Raw genomic sequence first — 8,512 nt, forward strand, 5'->3', positions numbered from 1 at the left:
AGGGATGTTACATGACAGCGTACTCTCCAAACCACTGCCCACAGAAGATCAGCTTTCACTTATTCTCTTCAGCAGTCGTTCACCTTTCTTTTCACAGATTTGTTTCAAAGAACCATGCAAGGGTCTTTATTCTAGTAGCAGAGTGCCACTGCCCTAGCGTCGTGTTGCAGCGCAGAGGCATCCTGGCACTGCCTGCATCCTGGCACTGCTGCATCCTGGCACTGCTGCAGCCTGGCACTGCTGCAGCCTGGCACTGCTGCAGCCTGGCACTGCTGCATCCTGGCACTGCCTGCATCCTGGCACTGCCTGCATCCTGGCACTGCTGCATCCTGGCACTGCTGCAGCCTGGCACTGCTGCATCCTGGCACTGCCTGCATCCTGGCACTGCTGCATCCTGGCACTGCCTGCAGCCTGGTACTGCTGCATCCTGGCACTGCCTGCATCCTGGCACTGCCTGCAGCCTGGCACTGCCTGCAGCCTGGTACTGCTGCAGCCTGGCACTGCCTGCAGCCTGGCACTGCCTGCAGCCTGGTACTGCTGCAGCCTGGCACTGCTGCAGCCTGGCACTGCCTGCAGCCTGGTACTGCTGCAGCCTGGCACTGCTGCAGCCTGGCACTGCTGCAGCCTGGCACTGCTGCAGCCTGGCACTGCTGCAGCCTCTCCTGACAGAGCCCTTCATGAGGAGGAACAGAAACCAACGCGCCTGCACCGTAATGTTCCTCAAAACAAAGCTGTCTTGCAGGGATTTTCCTGCTGTGCTAAGGCAGTACACAGTCTAACCTGTGTTTTGTTCATTTGCTCTTCTTAGTTGACCCATTTATTTAGGGTTTATATAGCTGTTTCCTAGATTAAGAGTCCTATAAGAACATGTGTAATAATCTCTGTGCTTTCCTGTTTTAATTCTCCAAGCATTTTACAGATTAAATTCTTTCAGAGAGGAAAGGACTCTGAAGGCATGGCTTGTGTTGTTGTTTGGCTCCTGTGAATCAGGCTTTTAAACTGGCAGAAATGCGAGCCAGGATACTGAAACGTTTGGGGTTTGGATGGCAGTTTTACATTTAAGTCTGGGCAGTGTGGAGATTTGCCTGTGGGATCAGGGCTCCATAGCTGCCTTTAGTGAGCATTCCTGTGCAGATCTTACTACTGGAGTCACATGTTGGGCTCTGCAGTCCTGGCACCACTCGTGAGCACTGCTGTCACCAGAGGACACTTCTGCACTGACCGACAGGTCCAGCGATCCAGCAAGGGTTATAAATATTCCTGTGTCCCAGTCATCCTAAAGCCCATCCTCAACCACCAGAAAGGGATCTCAACTCATGTATTTAGCATGTTAGGCTTAGCTAATGTTTTATTTTTAGATTGATATCTGAAAAAGAAAAACTTAACAGTTTTAAAAGGCAAGATCAACTTCTTAAGCAGTGTACTTTGTGAGGGGGCTTTGCAATGCTTGAGTAGGCTTAATCTGTGCATCCTCTGTTTCCATAGCTGTTCACCTTTGCCTCTAAGAGGGTTCTTAGAGCCAGTCCTTGGGTTCAACCTTCACCAAATACAGTTTCCTTCTGTTCAAATGCAATACTGCAATCTGAGTCCTAGGTCTGTCTGAAGCAATTTTAATAATATTAAGCCCTCAGAAGCAAAAGCATCTGTTCTCCTTTTTGTCTCACCTTTAAGACTTCCAATCTAAACAAGCCATATTAATTAATCTCTCCCATCCTGGCACTTTCATGATGGCTTCCTCCATCTCCTGGAGAAGGTTTGATCCTTTCCTGGTGATTATTTTTTGTATTGCAAAGATATCTCTTTAAATCAGACCTACAATGTCATAGAACTTCCAATCATGATTAGAAACAATCCATTTTCCTAGGACTTTATTCCAGTGTGATGACATAATCCCGACAGGATGAAAGCACAGGGCAATGAAGTTTAGTAGCAGAATCAAGCCAAGGGTGCAAGACTTGGGATTAGTGTCCAGAATCTGCAGGCTGCCTTGCACTTGTGCAGCCATAGGAAAACAAGGATTCCTTGTCCCACTGGGAATCATGGCTGTCTTGGGGGGCCCACTTTTCAGGCCCACTTTTCTTCTGTAAAGAAGAGCATAACAAAGTAGAATCGCTACACGGAATATAATGCAGGGAAAGAGCCTTCTGAAATCATTGCCACCTTTTACTGGAGGTACACCAGTTCAAATCGTGTCATCTGATGAGGTCCGATCACATCCTAACTTTCAGCAGTCTTCCTCCTGAAAACCAGGCTGAATTTGTTCAGGAAATTACATCTTCCAGCTGTCCTGCTCCTCTGTTAAGAAAAGTTGCTTATCTGTGGCTGAACAAATTTTTAGAAACCTAAACAATATGAAGTCCCTGTTGGGAAAGTTGTAAATGTGGAGACTTTTCTTGGGTCTCCATCCCCAACCTCCACTGACACAGCAGACTGAATTCTTTGGTAGCTCACCATCCCTCAAACATTGGCATGCCACCCCCAGCCTTATCTCTAGTGAGTCTGATTTTATCCCTTCCTCCCTTCAAAATCCAATTGAAAGCTCTTCCTATGCACCCTGATAACTCCTGTGCAAAAATCTTTGCTGCCCTTACAGACAGGTGTACCCTGTGTGTCACCAGGGGCCTGAAGCCATGTAAACTAACCCATGATCAAAACAACCTGGAGACAGGAATTGATCTGTTGGCTCTTCCTCTTTCTTCCCTCATCATTCCCTGCAACTGGTAGGATAGAGAATAACACTATTTCTGCTCCTGATCCCTTAACCATCCATTCCAAGGTCCTGAAGCCTCCCTTGGTTGCCTTTGGACTTCTAGCCCCAAATTCATCACTGCCCACTTGGGTGCAAATCCATAATGGATGGCAACCTGAGGGCTGTACCAGGGCAGGAAGCTTACTCTTCACATTTTTAACACAGCTTCCAAGGAGGCAGCCAACTTAAACTAGTAGTCAGGCACTGGAATGGGCTGCCCAGGGAGGTGGTGGAGTCGCCATCCTTGGAAGTATTTAAAACTGCATAGATGAGGCACTTCAGGCCATGCTCTAGTGGGCATGGTGATATACATCTGTTTTATTTTATTATTAATTTATTTTTTATATTATTTTTTCAGGAGGGGGGGGATGTTGATGGTTGGATGTGGAAAGGACCTTGGAGGTCTTTTCTAGCTATGAGAATTCTGTGATTCCCTCAGAATCAGGGTCCAGTTTGCATATTGGGCCTTCTATTTCCCTCAGGGGAGAGGCTCCTATGACAATGACCTTTGACCATGACAATGTCTTTTTTTCTTTATGGAAGTGGTGTTGACATGAGGTGTAGGCTCACTTAACCTCAGCAACACTTCCAAACTAGGTGAACCATTGTCCTCATCAGTGTTTGGTTTGGACTTGCAGAGCCCCACACCTGTTTTGCAAGGGCACCGGGGAAGTTGTGGTGGTCACAGAACTGTGACCTGGGCAGGAACTGTTCCTGTGCTGGGCAGGAACTTGTCACCATTGCCTCCTATCCCCTGAGTCACCATGTTCAGCAAGGTAGAGAGAGGACAGGGGATCCTCTGCATCATGTGTCCTGCCTGCCTGTTGGGCCTGTCCCAGGGAAAGTAGTGTGCAATTCCAGAAGTTTCTCTCTCTCTTGGACTCCCCAATACCTCTTCAACCTCCTCACCTCCTCCTGGAGCTCTGTCACTAACTGGAGGAGTTCATCTACCTGGCCACCTCCCACAGGTGTGCTCAGTAGGTTAGGGATGGGTGAAATTGCTCCTGAAGAAGCACCTCTTGGGACCATCCCATTGATTAACATCCCCACTAACCTCATGCATCCCAGTTTCATAGCTCTGCTAGAAATTCCTGACAGACATGGGCAAAACTGTTAACAGGATCTCTGCTGTGCTACTCAAATGTGTGTCCTTGAATAGAGGGAAAGAATATGAAACTGGTGGATTCATCAGCAGCTGTGAGAGGATGCTGTGGGCTGTGGGCAAGAGCTCCCATGACTTCCCATGTGTTCCCTCCCCTCCTCTGCTGCAGACATACACAATGAGAATAATGTATTGCAAACTAAAAGTGGAGTCCTTCAGTTGAAAACATTCTGGCAGGACTGGGAAATGTTTTGGGTTTTCCTCCTACTAGTTTCACAGCTGGCATGCTTTTAGGATGAGAAATTTACACTTTTTAGGGGACTGTGCCACTAGCTTCTTTTATAAGAAAACATTACATACATGAAACAGGAACACAAAGGGAACTGAAGGTTTTTTCAGGTGGCTGATACAGATAAAATATTATGCCATTACTTTGCTGCTTGAAGAATATTTCTGGACTTTTGTTTTATTAGAATAATTAAAAAGTAAAATGTATACTTTGCTTAGTGTTACACCCTATTCTTGCAAAGCACTCTGTCAGTTTTTCCCCTAATCAACTTACCAAGCATATAGGTCAGCTATATACACCTGGTTTTCTAAAGGTCACTTTGGCTCCCTTCTTGCCATTTCACTCTAAGAAGAAATATTCTGTGATACACAGCAAATACTGTGCCTCCCAGAAAATACTGCTTCTTTTTACACTGCCTGTCTTTAGACAGGATTTAGCACACTGCATCCCTGTCTCCTATATAGCTGGGGTTCTGCTTCACTGGATGCACAGATAAATTTGTCCTTTCTGACACATTGGTAGTTGGAGGTATCAGCCAACATCAAACTCCTCAGACCTGGTGTTGTCAGAAGATGCTTACTGAGAAATAATTTCTGACTTTGCTGTTTGCTTGAAACAGAGGTTTCAAGAAAAGAATTGTTATGGCTGACCTACATTTCCTTTCTTAGGAGAGCTGGTTTGTGGTTTAAAGCAGGGATGGGGATACAAGCCTCCCTGCCCTGTGCCTCTGCTCACCACAGACTTCTCAGGTGACTCCAGCAACCCACCCTCTAGGATAAATAATACTCATTGGTCGGGGATACTTCATTAATAATTTTAATAAAGAGCCTTGAGAACTCAGAATAAAAATGCTACAAGTAGAAGTGAAAAATAAATAAAAATACTATCTTTACAATGGAAGTGAGAGTTGTCTGGAAAAAAAAAGGTAATACATTGAATAACTGAGTTATAGTCAGTGGCTGGGCTTGTAAATCCTTCTTTACCTGAGGTTATGCTGTAAATTTATCTCAGCTGTGAAATGGAGGCAACAGTTAGGGAGAGATGTGGGAAGAAACTGCTCCTGGGGAAAATGCATTTTGCAGGGCATACAGGAATTTATGAAGGCTGTCAGAGTAATCAGTAGCTACTTTTTCTAGTGCTATAAATGCGCAGACCTTTGTGAATGTCAAATATGTGCTAATTACTTCAAAGTAATTTTTATCTGCTGTTTTTATTAATAAGGCTGAGCAAAGTTTCCTTGTGTTTTAGACGTCAGGGGAATTTTTTTGTTCAGTTTAGTGGTTTTTCTGCCATTAGTTTCCTCATAGCTCTCCTAGGAGGAAATTTTATTTCCTTTTTCATTATGTTTAAATACCATCTGCAAAGTTATATCATTACACGACACATAACATTTTAATTAAATCTCCCTTTTATTGTCCCTTGACCAATGACAGGCTCGTGGCTGCCCAGCATTATGATTCACCGGCAAGTCTGACTTACCAGCCCGGCACAGAGTCACAGGGGCAGAGGGGGGAATTCCACCCTGCCCCCCAAAACATGTGGCTGCTGCTCCTCCAGCACCTGTGCTGGCTTCACACTGCTCTTGCTTCCTCCTGGCTCCCTCTGCCTGCTCTCCTGGCCCTCGGCCATGAGGTGAGCTTGGCCAAGGAACGCGGACAGCCGAAGAGCTTTCCAAGGGGGGAAAAAAAAAAAAAAAAAAAAAAAAAAAGAGAGAGAGGGAGCGGGAGGGGGGAAGAAGGGAAAGGGAAGAGGGGAGGGGCTTTTCTACAGCCACACCACCGCCGGGGCAGAAAAGCAGCTCCGGTTTGCGGGGAAAGGGGCTGCTTAAACCAGAGGGGGTACCGCAGCACCTTGTCTGGACCCGGGACGGTGTGGGACTGCGGGATCCCGGGGCGGTGGCTGCGGGGAAGGCCCGAGCCCCCCAGGCTGGGGCAGGCAGGAGCCCCCCAGGTTGGGGCAGGCAGGAGCCCCCCCAGGTTGGGGCAGGCAGGAGCCCCCCAGGTTGGGGCAGGCAGGAGCCCCCCCAGGTTGGGGCAGGCAGGAGCCCCCCCAGGTTGGGGCAGGCAGGAGCCCCCCCAGGCTGGGGCAGGCAGGAGCCCCCCCAGGCTGGGGCAGGCAGGAGCCCCCCCAGGTTGGGGCAGGCAGCACCCTGGGTGCCGCGCTGGGGCTGCTGAGCCCGGGGGGAGCAGGGGAGCGGGGCAGCAGCTCAGGGCTGTGACTCAGCCAGAGGAATGTCCTGGCACGGGAGTCCGGGGCGCCCGGCGAGGGTGATGCAATGGTCCCGGCTGAGTCCCCGCTGCGGTGGGCAGGGGCCAGCGGGCACGGCCCAGCTCCTCAGGCGGCAGGAGCAGCCGGAACCTGGCTCCTCCTCACTCCGCCCTGCCCGAGCCATCATGAAGCTGACTGAGAGCGTGGAGTCCCTGAAGGATTTGGGCACCACGCTGATGGAAAAAGCTGCTTAAACCAGTAGAAGTGACCCTGCCAGTGACAGCGGGGCGGGAGCTTCCCTCAGGGGGAAATCCGCCTCCTGGTCCCACAGCAGAGCTCGATGGGCATCTGGACTCTGCAGCATCCTGCCCCTCGCTGCAGGCTTTCAGGGTGAGAGCCCACGGGAGGCACTGTAAGGCTGTGAACTTCCTGCAAGTTCGCGCTAGGATCCACCACTTAGAGTCAAATATGTTTATCGTGTAGTTTTTTTAAAAGAAATGTACCTGCAATGTAAGGAAAGACATAAAACCCCAGAGTCTGTCTTTGCTGAGTTTTTTTCTAACACTTACAAGAACTTAGATTTTATTTGGCATTCTTTGCACTCTCACTGAACAAACAGAATTGTTGGAGAGAAACTGGGTATTTCCCAGAGATATACAGGAGAGCAAAGGGAAAAAGGAAGTGACCTGAGCAGTAGATCTCATCAAAGGCAGTTTCCTGTAGATTTGTCTCTCTTGAATGATTGATTTTTTTTTGAGCTGAACAGTATTAAGATTTTTTGCTATTTCAGTGCACACCGATGCAAGCTCCTCTGCTTTCACTTCGTAGTCCTTTTCCTGAAGGGAATCTGGTTACACCATATATTATGTCTCTAGCAGAAACCAACAAGCTCCTGAGTTGAACTGGTTGTTAGACATACAAGCTCGCTTTCTTCTATCGCAAATTATTATTTTACAAAACTTAATTACTTAATTAATGATCTTAATTACTTTTGTGACCTCTATCCTTCTGCCAGATTTAAGTCAAATAAATTGAGAAGTTAAAGAGTCACGGAAACAAGAACTAGCCCAAGCAAGAGAGGATGCCCAAGGAAGCCAAGCAGAGGCCTTGTTTCCATGGGAAATGAGGGCGAAATGGTAACATTGGCTTTACTGATGTTGACAGAGAAGCAAAAAGGATGCACAGGATACAAAAAGAGGGACTACAATTTCACAGAGCTTCAATGTAATAGGTAACTTAGTCCATTATTATCACTTCTTACTAATGAGGATACAGGAGTTGAATCCAAACAAACAGTGCCTTGTGCCTCATGGTGAGTCATTTCTTCCATCCATGGAGGGTGAGGGGATGCTTGGAGGGCTTCCTCAGAGGCATGTGCTCTGCAGAGGGTATTACTGACAAAGCTTTTAGTGCTGCTGCTGGGCTCTCTGAATCATAGGGCTATTTTGGTGGTGCCTGGTGGGATGCAGGTCTTGTGGCACACGGGTAGTGAAACTCAATGCTTCCTGAGTGCAGTGAGATTCCAAGGTGGGGAATCAGCTTTGTCTGAGAGTGCTCCAGCAGTGAGATCCAGCTTGTGGATGGATGGATATTGGCCATTTCTGTAGCCTCCAAGGTCACCACTGGGCTCTATCATAAGTTCTTTCTCTAACAGTTACAGTCATGAGGAGTTCATAATTAATTTTCTTGATTTTTTCCAATTCTGGTAAACTCATTTTTTTCTCGAGAAATTTCTACTAAGTCATAAAATAAACCTTCTTCAGCCCTTGCTTCTTCTGTACTCTGACTCTGTGCTTTGTGCTCTGATGACTGCCAGGTCCAGGTCAGTGATGTGCAGCAGCAGCCCTACGTGCCTCAGGTATGCATCTTGCAAGGTGAAGAGAACAACAAGTACTTCTGATTCACTATTCAGTTTCCATGGTAGTAAATATGGAGGGTGAGTCATGCACAGTTTTGGAGGTGTCATCCCTGAAGCATCTACCTGGCTGTGCAACTCTGGAAATGGTAACTCTCTCCACCTTCCATTCTATGAGTTTGGGATGTGCAGACAGAGGCCCTGCGTGGGTGGTTCTGGGTGTACTGCAAGGGCACAAGATAAGGGCACTCACACACAGCAGTTCCATGCTACTGAACAAGCCTTAGAATAAACCTGCTGAGCCTGTGG

At 47.6% G+C, this 8,512-nt stretch overlaps 1 long non-coding RNA gene across 1 annotated transcript; it reads left to right on the forward strand.

Moving 5' to 3' along the window:
* The first annotated feature begins 5,633 nt into the window (after positions 1-5,633).
* Positions 5,634-7,641, forward strand: LOC139796707 (uncharacterized). Its single transcript, XR_011726109.1, has 2 exons — positions 5,634-5,772; positions 7,364-7,641. It is a non-coding gene; the product is annotated as an uncharacterized lncRNA (long non-coding RNA).
* The last annotated feature ends 871 nt before the right edge of the window (positions 7,642-8,512 follow it).

This window comes from Heliangelus exortis, chromosome 5 (assembly GCF_036169615.1).
Source record: "Heliangelus exortis chromosome 5, bHelExo1.hap1, whole genome shotgun sequence".
Taxonomy (NCBI): domain Eukaryota; kingdom Metazoa; phylum Chordata; class Aves; order Apodiformes; family Trochilidae; genus Heliangelus; species Heliangelus exortis.